This window comes from Sceloporus occidentalis, unplaced genomic scaffold (genome assembly GCF_023333645.1).
Source record: "Sceloporus occidentalis isolate IW3139 unplaced genomic scaffold, rSceOcc1.0.p SCAF_100, whole genome shotgun sequence".
NCBI lineage: Eukaryota > Metazoa > Chordata > Lepidosauria > Squamata > Phrynosomatidae > Sceloporus > Sceloporus occidentalis.
The window spans coordinates 3,750,803-3,756,802 of NW_028317080.1; positions in this window are offsets into that span (position 1 = coordinate 3,750,803).

Below are 6,000 nucleotides of genomic sequence, written 5' to 3' on the forward strand. Positions count from 1 at the left end.
GAGGTGAGTTGAAGTGAGCTGTGTTGTGCTTATGGAGTTGCATAAACAAGCGTGTTTAATGTGTCATAGCGATAGATACGTAAATTTGAATAATATGACGACGAGTACTTTTAAATGTGCTCTTCTGTAACTACACATCTCCCAACCCAATGTGCCATAGTGTATCTGTATCCATTAATATATTTACGGCTTGCAGATCACAGCCCTTATGGAATCAGTTTAACATCTTAATGCTGGGGATCTCTAGATCACAATAGATCTAGATCTCTAGATCACAATAACAATGAATGTTCACTGAGATCTAAAACCGAATTCACAATCGGGGCATCGAAAACTAACATCATAACAGGTAATAACCCCCCTCCCCCTTTTTCCATTTTTTTGGGGGGGTCTACAATGCAGGGCATGAGGATCCTGATCATCCTATGATCTGTTCTGGGGCTCCACAATGGACCCCCTTATATATGAGAAGCACTGGGCTTAGCAATTGTAGCTGAAGTACCTGTGTACAGCTTGCCATTTGTTAATAACTTATTCAGAATTTGCCAATTTTAATATCATTTTTATTTTTTTCTCCATTTGTTGCCTACATCACCCTATTATTACAGCATTGGGTGGTTGTGATGTTTGCTTTGGTGGATGTAATCATGTGATTATTTTTAATGGCTCTTGTAATACAACAATGTAATAATAACGTGGCTTTTCATATGGGCTGTGCAAATCAGGTAATTGCTGTTATGTCATTGTCATATTTGCTAATTTAAGTCGTGATGAACAACAAAAGTGTATTTTGGTATTCAGTAACTGTATGATTTTTATGTGGTGTATCTAGCTCTGTCTGTGGGATTTTAAATTGTAGAAGGTGGTAGATACATGGAACAGTCACCAATCAGAAGTGGTAGAGGTGAATGCAGAGACATAATTTAAACATGCATATGATGGGCATTAAGTTATCCTTAATCTAAGACAAGACCAAATAATGATTAAGGTCTGAGCCTTTACATAACCAAAAATGGGGAAACTAGATGGGCTGAGTGATCCTTTTCTAGCATCAAGTTCTATGTGTATATAGCTTCCAAACATTGGAAAGTTAACCACTTTTAACTCTTTATATAGATAAGAAGAACAATTGAGGTAAAGCCCTTCTAGCCACATCTTATTTCTCAGACACTGCAAATTTCCCTTTTTCCAAGATAAAATTATCATAGAATACACAGGGGATTCGTATAAAGATATGTTTTTCAGTTATTATAGCAGCCAGTTGGATTTTTTTTGTTGGCTCAAGAGTCATAAAAAAATGTTTAGTGGTGAAATGTTTCCAAAATGCTCTTATCACTATATACAGGGCCGGCCTTTGGCCGCAGGGTCCTCCTCCGCCGCCGCTGGGTCCGCTGCTGCCCCCTCTGCACCTAAATGAAAACATTGTTGGTTTTTGTTGTTGTTTTTTTTTTACTTTATTTAACATCCTCCATGTTAAATAAAGTTTTTTTAATTTTATTTAACATGGAGGATGTTAAATAAAGAAAAAAAACCAACAAAAAAAACCAACAATGTTTTAATTTATATCACGGGCAGGGGCACCGAGCGGTTGCTTGTGAAGTTCTCAGCAACTGCTCAACGCCACTTACTCTCCGTGACTCCGTCGCGGTGCCGGGATCTCATGTTGAGCGCCGGACTATATAAGGAGAAGTAGGGAGAGGGGGGGGGATAGTTTGAAGGAAGGGGCAGAGGGGGGGTAGTTTGAAGGGGCAGAGGGGGGTAGTTTGAAGGGGCAGAGGGGGGGTAGTTTGAAGGGGCAGAGGGGGGGTAGTTTGAAGGGGCAGAGGGGGGTAGTTTGAAGGGGCAGAGGGGGGGTAGTGAGGGGGGGGCACCAGAGGAGTAGTTCTCACAGGGCGCTGGAACACCTAAGGCCAGCTCTGACTATATAAATCATTATAGGAGCCCATCATGTTTTTCATGTTTTATCCATCACAGAGTTCTACTTACTCAAATCTACTTACTTAATCTTACAATAAAGTTTAAGGCAAAGCAGAAGATGTGTTTGTAATTCTATAAACATACAATATTTGTTTAAAAACATACTGCTGCCTAAAAATAATATTGTTATTGCCCCACTTGCCGTTTGAACTAAGGCTGGCCTTGATCATACTTTCTGCTCCTTCAGAGCCCATACAGGTCCTAAGTGGTCATTAAAGGGACATATTACAGCTGAGTGTCCCCATGAATATTTTTGTGCTGTCCCCTCAGAGGTATTCTTTAGAATCTCCCCATATGCATTTTTCTCTTTTCCTACCCTCTTTGTCCTTGACTGGTTGGGTACTCTCCTCCAGTCATCTTCAGCTCTGGCTCGGGGGTTAGAAAATGTCAACACAAGTGAAGTGCAGACTTAGTCTAAAGTGTAAAATTCCCATTAAGTACCTTCGCTATGCCAACTGGATATATAAATGGGCCAACAGCATCTTATAATGTTACTACAAATGTTACTATACCTTGCATCTTTTGTGTGTGTGATTAACAGTTTATAGTGAACAGTAATGCTATTTTTTAACAATCGGAAATTAAATATAATATTGTCATGTATTTGAAGCTGTTGATAGTAAAGAATATTTAATGTTACTTTTTGGATGACCATCAAGTCAGTTGTTGTTGTTATGAAGGATCTTGCTAAACAAGTAAACTATAATTTGGACTTGATAAAAAATTAGATGTTAAATAATACAAATATATCTTGTTTGTTTTGTTCTTATATAGACTGGTAATTTCAGAAGACTTGGTCAAGTAATCCAATGGTTCTAACACAAGAGTCAGGTATGCGGATGAATGGTATGTTTTCTAGTTGTGTATCTCACTGAACAATGAGTGGATGAACGTTAGTTGTTTTAAAAAAAAAAAATTTTCAAAATTATTGTTTTTACTTGTTTCAACAGTAGAGTATTGCCATCTAAATTAGCAAAACTTCTTCTTTGTCTCTGTACAGATGCCTGTCTTATAACAAGGATATATGGAAAGTGAGAGAACATTTTTTTCTGTTTTGGAAGAAATGTGGTTTGTTCCAGCATTTTGCTGTTATTCAGACTGAAAACATTCTCATATTCTTCCTAGCTATATTTTCCTTATCCAAAATGTCTTGTTTCCACCTTAATCATTTCTGTACTTTCCTTTCTTCATGCATTTATTGTTATTGTATCTTGTACCATTGGTATACCTGTTGTCCATCTATGCTATTCATTTCATCTTTTAATTCTTTCCACACTTACATATCTTTATGTTGGCAAACTGTATTTAATGGAATAAGTCCAACATTTTTGTTCATTCATTCACTCTTGTAGGCTTCTTCATTAGCCACCCTTAAAGTCAATAATCTGCATATAATCAATGGGTTTGCTCTGATGTGTTAGTTCGGAGGCTCATACTCCCCTGTGGTATGGCTGACCTCGTTTATCACCAACTGCAATGGCAAAGCACAGGAGAGAATCTCGTCTAAAGATCCATGACACAAGGATTACAATTTGTAATATGTTTAAAGCTTGGGTTGCAAAAAAGGTTTGTAAATGATTCACAAAACATAAAGAGGTGACATGATGACTTACATGTGATTTAGCATGGTTGTAATATCTTTTATACTGGTCCAGTCGGACTATTCCTGCCATAGAAGTTCAGTGGATTTGTCTAATCAAGGATCTTCTGTATAGAAGTAATTTCTCCCTATCACGATCAATACTGTTAGATCAATGATTAAATGTATTTTTTGGAACACCACTTTTCCATGGCACAGTTATTGTTATGTAGAATTTAAAATCAAGGAATACATTTGAAATATAATAAATATAAAACATGATACTTGTACTGATGTCTAGCTTCTCAAATATATATTCAGCAGTCTAAATTTTGTTACTTTTGACGTACATTGCTACATTGACATTTTAGGTCAACCACCTACATAAGAGAGATACCCTTTGCTTGTATAGAAATACTAAAAACGATATTTTTATTATGTAACATACAGTACTTAACAGTTTTAGGTTACCGCATAAAACGATACCATCTATTCCTTTAATATTATCTGCCACTACACCTACAGTAAACTTTTTCCTGGGTCAGGGATATTTGAATTCAATATCCCTAAATTGCCTTATCTACTATACTACTTGTCTAGTATATTGTCTATACTACTGTGTGTAAACTTGAAACTAATCCATGTGATTCTACTTGATTTTTAAAAAATGTAGAAACAATTTATAGGCCCTTTATACTAAACTTCTTAAAACATGGACTTTTTGTATATGTACGGTATATATATAAATTATTAAGTCAAGTGTCTGAGAGGGGAGTTTTCATTTGTTTAACTATGCCATTGTCTAATCTTGATTATTTTTTTACCAGACACAATATCATCCCTTTTGATTATCATAATTCTAATGAAATCACACCACAATTGTTTCTTTTACCTCTGTTATATGTATATGTATAAAAAAAACCTGTAAAAACTCAATAAAGGATTTCACCCCTTCGAAGACTTATTTTTTTTGCTTTCTTGTGAACTGGTAAGCTAAGTGCTATCTATCTATCTATCTATCTATCTTCAGCCGATTCTAAAGTCGCTCTACCTGTAGCTCTGCCCCACAAATTCTCCCCACACTTCTTTACTGTTACGAGCCTGCAGGATTTACTTTCCAAACCTTACCCAAGGGTTTGGAACCGGAGGCATCTCCGTAAGTGGCCTTTCTGAAGCCTTGCTGCTTGTGTTCCCTTAGAGTCTTCCAGTGGATCTTATCAATACACTCTTGGTATGTAAAGGAGGGTAATTTCAATGCAGCTTTTTTGTGTTTGAGTACTCTTGATCTCATCAATAAGCACAATAGCTTTCTTATTAGTTTGCATAGTTGATGTAATGGCAATAATTGTAGAATCCCAATATGTAATATTTTTTTAAACAACCAAAATGAGTTTCTGACAGCTTTGTTGTGGATGGAATTTCTGTGTGCTTTATTTCAAATTTAAAGAATTGACTAATTACCACCAGAGACTTAGGAAGGAGATCGTGGAGCATTAGTAGGGCACTGGGCCTGGGCAGATTCTGGCAGACGGACACATCCAGCCACTTGATACCCAGCTTAATTTTTGTAATATTTTATGAAATAAAAAAATGATCTCCCAGAGTAAGGAAGTTGAGAGAGGAGCAGTAGCATTAGTTGGGATTGTGGCCTTGGCAAATAGGCAAGCATGGACAGATGACACTGACGCATGCATCCACTTGGTGTGGTTCTGAATTTCCCCAATAATAAATAAATGACAAAAAAAGATTTCTCAGATTAAGGCTAGTGTGGCAGCTGCATTAGGGCATTGGGCTGGTAATAATTTATATTATTGAAAATCAGATATTTATCCATAGTGGCAGGATAAATATACAATTTACAGGACACATATAACTTTAACATATTGCTGTCCAGCCCAGATAAAACTGTCAATAATAATAATAATAATGTTGACTTTGGGACATTTAAGCTTATGTGCACAGTGATTGCTACTGTGCCATATACAACTGTAAGTGCATTCTGACTGCAATGGTGTGAGATACCACACCATTGCAGTCTGTTTGTCTTTTAGATTTTATGAAGCTATTAAACAGAATTTTACACTGAATCATTGGATGGGCTTGACTTTTTCAATTTGTTTGGATTTTACTCTTCATACAATTTTACCTGGTTCTTTTGCATTGTTGCACTATTATTGTTATTTTTTTCCCTTTTTATGTTCTCTGTCCCAACTGTTTGCGCAAAGATTGGCATTTATAATGGGCTGATTTGATTGCACAATGGGCTACTTGACTAGACTGCCCCCCCCCCGGTAGTAAATAACATGGACCCCATGCAAATGAAATGGTGTGATCAATAGACAAAATTAGAAACTGTCTAAAATGTCAAGGCACATGTCAATAATCCAAAGAGATAATGAAGCCAGGGTCAAAGGCAAACCGAGTAATTCAATAGACAAGCAATA